Genomic DNA, 12076 nt, shown 5'->3' with positions numbered 1-12076 from the left:
TGTGTCCTAAAGTCCCCCCCACTTTTTAACCTCTTCCGTGAAAAACAAGACCAAGGCACTTTCCCCCCTAAAGAACTCAGTCCAGGGATTAGGGTCACAGCCATTGACCGATTATCTCCGAGACTGCCTTCTGCCGCATGAATCCAGTGTCCGGTGAGGTCCCACAGAGTTGGTCTCCTCAGGGTCCCATCAACCAAACAATGCTGAAGAGCCTTCTCTGTGGGGCCCCCGGCCCTCTGGAATCAGCTCCCCCCAGAAATTCGCACTGCCCCCACCCTCCTTGCCTTCTGAAAGAGTTTAAAAATTCATCTTTGTCAACAGGCCTGAGTTAATTAGATCTTCCCCGACCAATGAATGTTTTTTAGCGTAAGTTTTTGGGTGAATGTTAATGAATGTTTTAAAAAAATGTTTCAGATTTTTTTAAAATTTTTAAAATTGGATTTATTGTATTGTTAGGTCTACTATATATGCTGTGAGCCGCCCTGAGTCCTTGGAGAGGGGTGGCATACAAATCCAATCAAATAGAAATACTGTATAATATATATCACCAGGGCACTTCCATTGGTTTAGAACAGTTTATAAAGAAGAATAGAATAGAATAGAATTTTATTGGCCAAGTTTGATTGGACACACAAGGAATTTGTCTTGGTGCATATGCTCTCAGCCTACATAAAAGAAATGATACATTTGTCAAGAATCATGTGGTACAACACTTAATGATTGTCATAGGGGTCAAATAAGCAATGAAGAAACAATCAATATTAATAAAAATCTTAGGATACAAGCAACAAGTTACAGTCATACAGTCCTAAGTCCCACAGAGTGGGTCTTCTCCGGGTCCTGTCAACTAAACAATGTCGCTTGGCGGGGCCCAGGGGAAGAGCCTTCTCTGTGGCGGCCCCGTCCCTCTGGAACCAACTCCCCCGAGAGATTAGAATTGCCCCCACTCTCCTTGCCTTTCGTAAGCTGCTTAAAACCCGCCTCTGCCGCCAGGCATGGGGGAATTGAGATATGCTTTCCCCCTAGGCCTTTACAATTTTATGCATGGTATGTCTGTATGTATGATTGGTTTTTATAATAATGGGTTTTTAACTATTTTTAGTATTGGATTATTGTTATAATGTTATATTAGATTAGATTAGATTAGATTTATTGGATTTATATGCCGCCCCTCTCCGCAAACTCGGGGCGGCTCACAACAATAACAAAAAACAGTACATAATAAAGATCCAATGCCCACCAATCTAATTACAATTTAAAATTAGTAATTTCATAAAACAATCCCAATATATATAAAAAACAGGCACACAGTCAATCAATCAACAAAACAACATGGGCAAGGGGGAGGTGTTTTAGTTCCCCCATGCCTGATGGCAGAGGTGGGTCTTAAGGAGTTTACGAAAGGCAGGGAGGGTGGGGGCAATCCTAATCTCAGGGGGGAGCTGGTTCCAGAGGGTCGGGGCACCCACAGAGAAGGCTCTTCCCCTGGGTCCCGCCAGACGACATTGTTTAGTCGACGGGACTATACTGCTGTTTGATTACCGCTGTTAGCCGCCCCGAGTCTGCAGAGAGGGGCGGCATACAAATCCAATAAATACAAATACAAATAAGTGGGAGGAGGTGGGTGATGGGAATGATGAGAAAAACTCGTAGAATAAAGTAATATTCAACCTCTACTTTTTAAAGAGTCGTGTAGATGGAGGGGTGGTAACTGCCAGTGTGGGTTTTCCTTTGTGTATTACGACAAAGGACTGACACTGAAATTCCATCTTTTTCACACCAATTGAAGAACGAGAATCTTATTCAGGTCTCCCTCCACGTTGCCTCTCATTCTTCACATCTGCACCTGACCTTGACCTAACTAAATCTGTTGTTTCTTTCAGGTGCTTATGCTCTACTTATTCAGAATAGCCTACGCCTTGGGGATCCTTTTTTTACCCCTTGCCCAGGAGACTGTGAAGCAAGAGAAAACTGGGGCTTCCATAGGGAAAAGATTTGTGTTTGGGGGTTTTCTTTTCCCCCAGTCTGCAGTGGAATGCATCTGTTCCAAAAAAAAAAACCCTCCCCAAAAAATCACTTTGCTTTCTGCAGATATGCACATAATAAATAAATAAATTTTACGCATGAAATTTTAGCTGCTTCCTGTGCCCAAATATGAGAGGAGAGGTAGACTCTTTTGGAATATTGATTCTGGTCAGGCTCAAATCCCCATCAACCAAGTGGCAGGATTCACACAACACACGGAAACTGCTTTTCAAATAGAAACATAGAAACATAGAAGACTGACGGCAGAAAAAGACCTCATGGTCCATCTAGTCTGCCCTTATACTATTTCCTGTATTTTATCTTACAATGGATATATGTTTATCCCAGGCATGTTTAAATTCAGTTACTGTGGATTTACCAACCACGTCTGCTGGAAGTTTGTTCCAAGGATCTACTACTCTTTCAGTGAAACAATATTTTCTCACGTTGCTTTTGATCTTTCCCCCAACTAACTTCAGATTGTGCTAAACCCAAACTCATGTTTGGGTTTTGCACAATACACCGCACAACAAACAAGCCAACTGTGCTTAGGGTGCGCTGGGCAAATCTGCTAACTTTGACAAGGGTGGGGAAGGAAACCACTGTCTTTGAATAATAATAATAATAATAATAATAATAATAATAATAATATTAATAATAATAATATTAATAACAACAACAACAACAACAACAACAACAATCATCCTGATTGTGGAGAAAAAGAAAGTATGGATCATCGACATCGCAATCCCAGCAGACAGCAGAATTGTGGAGAAGCAGCTAGAAAAATTAGTGAAATACGAAGATCTAAAAATCGAGCTGCAACGATTCTGGCATAAGCCAGTGAAAGTGGTCCCAGTGGTACTTGGCACGCTGGGCGCAGTGCCAAAGGATCTCAGCGGACATTTGAAAACCATCGGAATTGACAAAATCTCCATCTGTCAATTGCAAAAGGCCGCTTTACTGGGATCGGCAAACATAATTCGCCGCTACATCACGCAGCCCTAGGTGCTTGGGAAATGCCCGACTGGTGATGAAATACGAAATTCCAGCATAGTTATCTCGTTTGCTGTGTTGTTTTGAAATAATAATAATAATAATAATAATAATAATAATAATAATAATAATAATAATTTATTAGATTTGTATGCTGCCCTTCTCCGAAGACTTGGGGCGGCTCACAACAATAATAAACAGTATACAGTAAACAAATCTAATATTTAAAAGAAGGAAAAATATCTAAAAACCCATTATATAAAAGCATACAACACAAGCATACCATACATAAAACTATATAAGCCTGGGGGAAATGTTTCAATTCCCCCATGCCTGGCGGTATAGGTGGGTCTTAAGCAATTTACGAAAGACAAGGAGGGTGGGGGCAGTTCTAATCTCTGGGGGGAGTTGATTCCAGAGGGCTGGGGCCGCCACAGAGAAGGCTCTTCCCCTGGGGCCCGCCGGACGACATTGTTTAGTCGACAGGACCCGGAGAAGGTCAAATCTGTGGGACCTTTGTGGCTGCTGAGATTTGTGCGGCAGAAGACGGTCTCGGAGGTATTCTGGTCCGATGCCATGTAGGGCTTTATAGGTCATTACCAACACTTTGAATTGTGACCGGAAACTGATCGGCAGCCAGTGCAAGCCACGGAGTGTTGGAAAAACGTGGGCAAACCTAGGTAAGCCCACAATAGCTCTCGCGGCCGCGTTCTGCCCGATCTGAAGTTTCCGAACACTTTTCAGAGGTAGCCTCACGTAGAGAGTGTTGCAGTAGTCGAACCTCGAGGTGATGAGGGCATGAGCGACTGTGAGCAGTGACTCCCTGTCCAAATAGGGCCACAACTGGTGTACCAGGCAGACCTCTGCGAACACCCTCCCCACCACAGCCGAAAGATGATGTTCCAACGTCAGCTGTGGATGAAGGAAGACTCCCAAGTTGCAGACCCTCTACAAGGGGGGCAATAATCCCCCCCCCAGGGTAATGGATGGGTAATTAATTTAACAACCCCTTTGCTTAGCAATAGAAATTCTGTTCTTAATTGTGAGTGACCTGTAGTCCAGATGTGGTTTTTCCTTTGTTTTCTTTTTCAGTTTCTCAACCCAACCTGCTGTCCTGAGATTTATTAGTGGTTTACCATTCAAGCACTAACCTGGTCCAACCTTATTTAGCTCTTTTCCAGAGCAGCCAAGTTTCTGAGCATTACTACCCTCTGGCGACTAAAATCTCCTCTGAGCTGAGCTCGACTCTCAGTGACCAAGTCAACACATCAGTGTAGTTTACTGTGGGGTACAATGATATATCACTGCCTTGCCACCCAATGTGGTTTTGAGTTCCCAGCCTTGTTTACAGCTCTGTCAGATCCGTCTTCACTGCTTGAGGCAGAGGGATCTATGGATAGCAGAGCGAGAGCCATTGTTTTCTACAAAGCGGATATTTTTAAACACAAACCCTAGGCTTGGCTACATTTTTATTTATTTTATTTATTTATTTTATTCATTCATTTGTCCAATACACAAATACATAGGAAGAAAAATAAGCATGTAGTTATACATATGTTCTGTCGGGCTCTCTGGTAGACTCCTCCCCAAAATTCACAGGTACAAATTTCAGACACACACACGTTTGAAAACTCAAAACAATGTTCTTTATAATGAAAATTCACTTAACCTAAGCCCTCTTTTGGTATAGCAAAGAGCACTCGTCTCCAACCAAACTGGTAATTTGTACAAGTCCCTTATCAGTTCTGTGATACTTAGCTTGCAGCTGTGAGGCAATTCACAGTCCTTCTTCTTTCACAAAGTGAAACACACTTTGCTCTGGTTTAGTTTCCAAGTGGGGAAAAATCAGCACACAAAAGGTCAAAGTCAGTAAAGCAGTCATGAAACACAACGATTAGATAATCCTTCACAATGGCCAAACCCACAGACTGCTATTTATAGCAGCCTCACTAATTACCACAGCCCCACCCAACCACAGGTGGCCTCATTTTCTTTGATAATAATTTCTCAGTTGTTGTTGCCTATGCATCCCTCTCGGCATGCGTGGCTGTATCATTAACTCTTGTTCTGAATCCAAGGAGGAGCTAGATAATTGATCTCCTTCTGAGCTGTCTGCCACACTTTCCTCCTTTCTGTCATTCATGTCTTCTTGATCAGAGGAGCCTTCATCATCAGATTCCACCAGGGGCAAAACAGGCCTGCAGCCAGTGTTCCCTCTAATTTTTTTTGGGGGGGGGCGCGGAAAAGTATAGTGTCTGAGCGGCAGTCCCTTCGGGACTGGGCGGCACAGAAATATTAAATAAATAAATAAGCAAACAGACAAATAAAAAACCCACCCTGTTTTGCCTCAGAGAATTTCAAAATAAAATACTGTACTGTGTGTCTATAACAGTGAGCTCATAATAGGGCAACTCTATCAATATCAAAATGCCACTTAAATAGTTGAGCTAGTTTCAAACTAGATTTTGATTTTCTTTCTCTCTTCCTTACTCCCATTCTTTTTCTTTCTCTTTTCCTTCCTCTCTTTTTTCTATCTGTTTCTCTCTCTTCCTCTCTTCCTCTCTCTCTCCTTCCCTCTCACTCTTTCCCTCTCGGCTTCTGGGCAGGTTTGGAAAACTCTGAGTTGATGATGATTTTTAAGTGAGCGATTGCTCACTGCTCAGCTTAGAGGGAACTATGCCTGCAGCATGTGGATGTCTCCCCCACATCCACAGTCCTTGGGGCAGGAGCTGGGCCAGAGCTAACCACAACAATATATAAGGGTAAAAGTGAACTTAGAGGAGAGGATATATGAAAGAAAGAAAATATATATGATAAGTGAGAGAAAGGAAAGACAATTGGAGAGGGGACGAAAGGCACACTAGTGCACTTATCTACGCCCCTTACTGGCCTCTTAGGAACCTGGAGAGGTCAATCGTGGAGAGTCTAAGGGAGAAATGTTGGGGGTTAGGGGTTGACACAATTGAGTCCGGTAATGAGTTCCATGCTTCGATAACTCGATTGTTGAAATCATATTTTTTACAGTCAAGTTTGGAGCGGTTTGTATTAAGTTTGAATCTGTTGCGTGCTCTTGTGTTGTTACGGTTGAAGCTGAAGTAGTCATTGACCGGTAGGACGTTGCAGCATATAATCTTGTGGGCAATACTCAAATCGTGTTTTAGGCGCCGTAGTTCTAGGCTTTCTAGGCCCAGGATTGTTAGTCTATTTTCGTAGGGTGTTCTGTTTCGAGTGGAGGAGTGAAATATCTTTGGACATTTTCAAGGGTGTTGATGTCCGAGATGTGGTATGGGTTCCAGACAGATGAGCAGTAGTCTAGGACATCTTGACATCTCTAGGGAAGTAAAGTCGCCGTCACACTTATGCGAGCAGATGCATATTTTCTCAAATGTAAATTTGAGTGTGTTCAAGGAGGCTTATTCCCAGGTAACCTGAGACTGCAGAATGAGTTAATCAATGCAGAATAACTTACACTATCTGCTAATTCCACATGTGCAGCTTCTGATGTAAATGTGGGTCCCAAGTGATTTTTCTCCCCCTCTCCTACATTTGCCTCCATCGGGTAGGACAGAAATATCCCTGGTTGGTTCAGCCAGATCCTCTTTCCAAATCCTAAGGATAAAGAGGTGAATTCGCAGCAGGTAGGTTAAATCCGTGACCTGTAGTTTCTTCCCGAAACAAAACTTTCCCTAAGTGAAGACAGAATGTGCCAGCTGGTGAGTTATGCAGCACTTTTGGTCAGGTCCTGAGCAATATATATATATATATATGTTTTCATAGATTTTCACAGGTACAGGTATGACGGTCTTGGTATATTTGGGTTTCCAAAACCGAACACTACAGCAAAAGAATAATCATGGAAGCCATCGAGATAGAAAAACATCCCCAAAATATGAACAAGCGGGATGATACCTCCCACCTACCAGACATCTGGAAACCAGCCCTCAAATGTATCCCAGCCATAGAAACTGAAACCAGACTCAGAACACACATTGCAAAACAATCAAGTAGCCTGCAAGCTCCAACTACTCAGGATATCACGCCTAATCCACAACCATTAACTAATCAGCATACCTCAGTCACATCAACGCCCCCAGGTGTTACCCCACTGACTCACCAGGAAGTTTCTACACAGCAGGCAATTGCTGAGCCATCAAACCACACCCAGCCACCAGTATTTATAGAAGGAAGGCAGCTCAGGTCTTGCTGTGTTCGCCCTAGAACAAGGACAGAAACACCAGCCTGAAGATGACGAGTGGGACCCTCGTCGAAACGTCGCCAGAAATTTCCAAATTCTACACGGGAAGAAACACGAATATACCAAGACCGTCATATATGACGGTATATATATATATATATATATACTATATATATATATATATATATATATATATATATATATATATATATATATATATATATATCAAGGTATAGTTTTGATAGCTTGAAAAATTGAATATGGATCATTCCTGTTATCTGATGGGACTCGGCAGGAATTCATCGTGGTCTAACAGATAATTCTGAAATTGGTTTGGATTATGCACCAATTTATCTACTACGTATATTCCATTATAATGTGGTTCTTCTTGGAGTCCTAGTGGACAACCATTTAAATATGAGCCGGCAGCTGCCAAAATAGGCCAACACAGTTCTAGGCTGCATTAACAGAGGGATAGAATCAAGATCATGTGAAGTGTTAATACCACTTTATAAGGCCTTGGTAAGGCCACACTTGGAATACTGCATTCAGTTTTGGTCACCACGATGCAAAAAAGGATTTTGAGACTCTAGAAAAAGTGCAGAGAAAAGCAACAGAGAGGATTAGGGGACTGGAGGCTAAAACATATGAAGAATGGTTGCATGGCTAGTTTAATGAAAAGAAGGGCCAGGGGGAACATGATAGCAGTGTTTCAATATCTCAAGAGTTGCCACAAAGAAGGTGTCAATCTATTCTCCAAAGGCGTCAACCTATTCTCTCCTCCTCCTCCTCCTCCTCCTCCTTCTTTCTCCTCTTCCTCCTCCTCCTTCCCCTTCCCCCCTCCTCCTCTTCTTCTCCTCCTCCTTCTCCCCCTTCCCCTCCTCCTCCTCTTCTTCTTCTTCTTCTCCGCCTCCTCCTCTTCTTCTTCTCCTTCTCCTCCTCCTCTTCTTCTCCTCCTCCTGCCCCGATCACCAGAATCTCAGCCTCCTGCAACGCCCTCCAACCGCCTTCGATCCCTCTACTCCTCTTCTCTTTCTCCTCCTCCTCCTCCTCTCCTCCTCCTCCTCCTCCTCCTCTTCTTCTTCTCCTTCCCCTCCTCCTCTTCTTCTTTCTCCTCCTCCTCCTCTTCTCCTCCTCCTCTTCTTCTTCTTCTTTCTCCTCCTCCTCCCCTTCTTCTTCTTTCTTCTTCTCCTCCTCTTCTTTCTTTCTCCTCCTCCTCCTCTTCTTCTTTCTCCTCCTCCTCTTCTCCTCCTCCTCTTCTTCTTCTTCTTTCTCCTCCTCCTCCCCTTCTTCTTCTTTCTTCTCCTCCTCCTCTTCTTCTTTCTCCTCCTCCTCCTCCTCCTCTTCTTCTCCTTCTCCTCCTCCTCCTCCTCTTCTTCTCCTCCTCCTCCTCTTCTCCTCCTCCTCCTCCTCCTCCTCTTCTCCTCCTCCTCCTCCTCCTCTTCTTCTTCTTTCTCCTCCTCCTTCTCCTCCTCCTCCTCCCTTCTTCTTCTTCTTCTTCTTCTTCTCCTCCTCCTCCTCCTCTCCTCCTCCTCCTCCTCCTCTTCTTCTCCTCCTCCTCCTCCTCTTCTTCTCCTTCTATTCTTCTTCTTCTTTCTCCTCCTCCTTCTCCTCCTCCTCCTCCTCCTCTTCTCCTTCTTCTCCTTCTCCTCCTCCTCCTTCTCCTCCTCCTCCTTCTCCTCCTCTTCTTCTTTCTCCTCCTCCTCCCTTCTTCTCCTCCTCCTTCTCCTCCTCCTCTTCTTCTTCTCCTTCTCCTCCTCTTCTTCTTTCTCCTCCTCCTCCTCCTCCTCCTCTTCTCCTCCTCCTCCTCTTCTTCTCCTTCTCCTCCTCCTCCTCCTCCTCTTCTTCTTCTTTCTCCTCCCTCCTCCTCTCCTCCTCCTACTCCTCCTCTTCTTCTTCTTCTTTCTCCTCCTCCTCCTCTTCTTCTCTTCTTTCTCCTCCTCCTCCTCTTCTTATTCTTCTTTCTCCTCCTCCTCCTCTTCTTCTTCTCCTTCTCCTCCTCTTCTTCTTCTTCCTCCTCCTCCTCCTCCTCTTCTCCTTCTCCTCTTCTTCTCTTCTCTCCTCCTCCTCCTCTTCTTCTTCTTCTTTCTCCTCCTCCTCCTCCTCTTCTTCTTTCTCCTCCTCCTCTTCTTCTTCTTTCTCCTCCTCCTCCTCCTCCTCTTCTTCTTCTTCTTTCTCCTCCTCCTCCTCTTCTCCTTCTCTTCTCTCCTCCTCCTCCTCCCCTTCTTCTTCTTCTTTCTCCTCCTCCTCCTCCTCCTCTTCTTCTTCTTCTCTCCTCCTCTCTCTTCTTCTTCTCCTCCTCCTCCTCCTCTTCTTCTTCTTCTTTCTCCTCCTCCTCCTCCCCTTCTTCTTTCTCCTCCTCCTCCTCCTCTTCCTCTTCTTCTTCTTTGTCTTCTCCTCCTCATCATCTTCCTCCTCCTCCTCCTCTTCTTCTTCTTTCTCCTCCTCCTTCTCCTCCTCTTCTTCTTCTCCTCCTTCTCCTCTTCCTCCTCCTCCTCCTCTTCTTCTTCTTCTTTCTCCTCCTCCTCCTCCTCTTCCTCCTCCTTCTCCTCCTCCTCTTCTTCTTTCTCCTCCTCCTTCTCCTCCTCTTCTTCTTCTTTCTCCTCCTCCTCTTCTTCTTCTTTCTCCTCCTCCTCCTCTTCTTATTCTTCTTCTTTCTCCTCCTCCTCCTCTTCTCCTTCTCTTCTCTCCTCCTCCTCCCCTTCTTCTTCTTCTTTCTCCTCCTCCTCCTCCTCCTCTTCTTCTTCTTTCTCCTCCTCCTCTTCTTCTTCTTTCTCCTCCTCCTCTTCTTCTTCTTCTTTCTCCTCCTCCTCCTCCTCTTCTTCTTTCTCCTCCTCCTCCTCCTCTTCCTCTTCTTTGTCTTTCTCCTCCTCCTCCTCTTCTTCTTTCTCCTCCTCCTTCTCCTCCTCCTCTTCTTCTTTCTCCTCCTCCTCCTCTTCCTCCTCCTCCTCTTCTTCTTCTTCTTTCTCCTCCTCTTCCTCTTCATCCTCCTCCTCCTCCTCTTCTTCTCTTCTTTCTCCTCCTCCTCCTCTTCTCCTTCTCTTCTCTCCTCCTCCTCCTCCTCCCCTTCTTCTTCTTCTTTCTCCTCCTCCTCCTCCTCTTCTTCTTCTTTCTCCTCCTCCTCCTCCTCTTCTTCTTCTTCTTTCTCCTCCTCCTCCTCTTCTTCTTTCTCCTCCTCCTCCTCTTCCTCTTCTTCTTCTTTGTCTTTCTCCTCCTTCTCTTCTTCTTCTTTCTCCTCCTCCTTCTCCTGCTCCTGTTCTTCTTTCTCCTCCTCCTCCTCTTCCTCCTCCTCTTCTTCTTTCTCCTCCTCCTTCTCCTCCTCCTCTTCTTCTTTCTCCTCCTCCTCTTCCTCCTCCTCCTCATCTTCTTCTTCTTCTTTCTCCTCCTCCTCCTCTTCCTCCTCCTCCTCCTCTTCTTCTTCCTCCTCCTCCTCCTGCTGGCAATTTTTTAACTATTTCTATCTCTCCACAGTATTTGAGACCCATTTTCTTCCACACGCCACCCCTCCTCCCCATTCCTCTCCAAACCTCTGGCAGTTGGTTTAATCTATAACCAAGCATGGGGCCTTCCCTTCGGGCTTTGTGTCTCTCTACTGAGGCGAGAGGGTGAGCCTTTCTCTATGGAGACCCAGTTCCCCTCCCCGCCCCCGCCCCACCCTTTGAGGTCAGGGACCCATATTGTCGCTCTGTGTTTTGCTTCATTAAATCTTTATCGGAGTTCATTAAACGTGTGGTTTGGACATTCCTGCATAGTCTATTAATCCTGCCTGACGCTCTTGCCCCTCCCCCGCTCTCCCAGCCCCCCCCCCACACACCATGGGCACAAAAGAACCATCTGTTTCTGCCGTGTTTATTCCCTCCTGACATGCCGGCAGGGCAGGGAGAAGAGATGGAAGGCCCCCCCCCCCCCGCCTTCCTTCCCCCTCGGTCTCCATCAGGCTTTTACCTCATCTTTCATTCACTGGAAACATCCCCTCATGGAACACCACCCCCACCCAAAAAAAAAAACACGGTTTGCAGGAATTTATTTATTTATTTTTATTTATTTGTTTTGTCAAGTACATGTTGGAGGTAGGTAAAGACCTGAACTCTATTTCTGAGTGGACTTCTGCCGCACGAATCCCAGCGACCGGTTAGGTCCCACAGAGTCAGCCTTCTTCGGGTCCCGTCGACTAAACAATGTCGTCTGGCGGGACCCAGGGGAAGAGGAGTCTTCGGAGAGGGGCGGCATACAAATCTAAGTAATAAATAAATAAATAAATAAATAAATAAATAAAGAGCCTTCTCTGTGGTGGCTCCGACCCTCTGGAACCAGCTCCCCCCTGAGATTAGGATTGCCCCCACCCTCCCTGCCTTTCGTAAACTCCTTAAAACCCACCTCTGCCGTCAGGCATGGGGGAACTAAAACACCTCCCCCTTGCCCATGTTGTTTTGCCGTTTGATTGATTGACTGTGTGCCTGTTTTTTATATATATTGGGATTGTTTTATGAATTTTTTAACTTAAAATTGTAATTGGGTTGGTGGGCATTGGATTTGTTACTATGTATTGTTTTTACTATCGTTGTGAGCCGCCCCGAGTTTGCGGAGAGGGGCGGCGTATAAATCCAATAAATCTAATCTAATCTAATCTAATTTAATCTAATCTAATCTAACACATGGCAACTCCAAATCTCAACTAGCAAATGCTCTGTCCTACACATTGGGAAGAAGAATCTGAACTCCAAATACAAACTGAATAATCAAATTATCACAGATAATCCCCACTCGCTTAAAGACCTCGGTATTTATTTATTTACTTATCTATCTATCTATCTATCTATCTATCTATCTATCTATCTATCTATCTATCTATCTATCTAT

General features: G+C 44.8%; 1 protein-coding gene and 1 long non-coding RNA gene across 2 annotated transcripts in view; one reads left to right on the top strand and one right to left on the bottom strand.

Annotated features, from left to right (window-relative positions):
* The window catches only part of LOC139174186 (uncharacterized), a 31255-nt gene extending 29195 nt beyond the window's left edge, over positions 1-2060 (top strand). Inside the window, exon 3 of the long non-coding RNA XR_011560322.1 lies at positions 1884-2060. This is a non-coding gene — a long non-coding RNA (uncharacterized lncRNA). The remainder of the gene's footprint in view (positions 1-1883) is intronic.
* LOC139173994 (IgGFc-binding protein-like) overlaps positions 1-12076 on the bottom strand; it is an 842349-nt gene that overhangs the window by 89301 nt on the left and 740972 nt on the right. The gene's annotated exons all lie outside the window — the stretch shown is intronic.

This window comes from Erythrolamprus reginae, chromosome 11, assembly GCF_031021105.1.
Source record: "Erythrolamprus reginae isolate rEryReg1 chromosome 11, rEryReg1.hap1, whole genome shotgun sequence".
Taxonomy (NCBI): Eukaryota; Metazoa; Chordata; class Lepidosauria; order Squamata; family Dipsadidae; genus Erythrolamprus; species Erythrolamprus reginae.
This window is presented reverse-complemented; position numbering and strand designations above follow the sequence as displayed.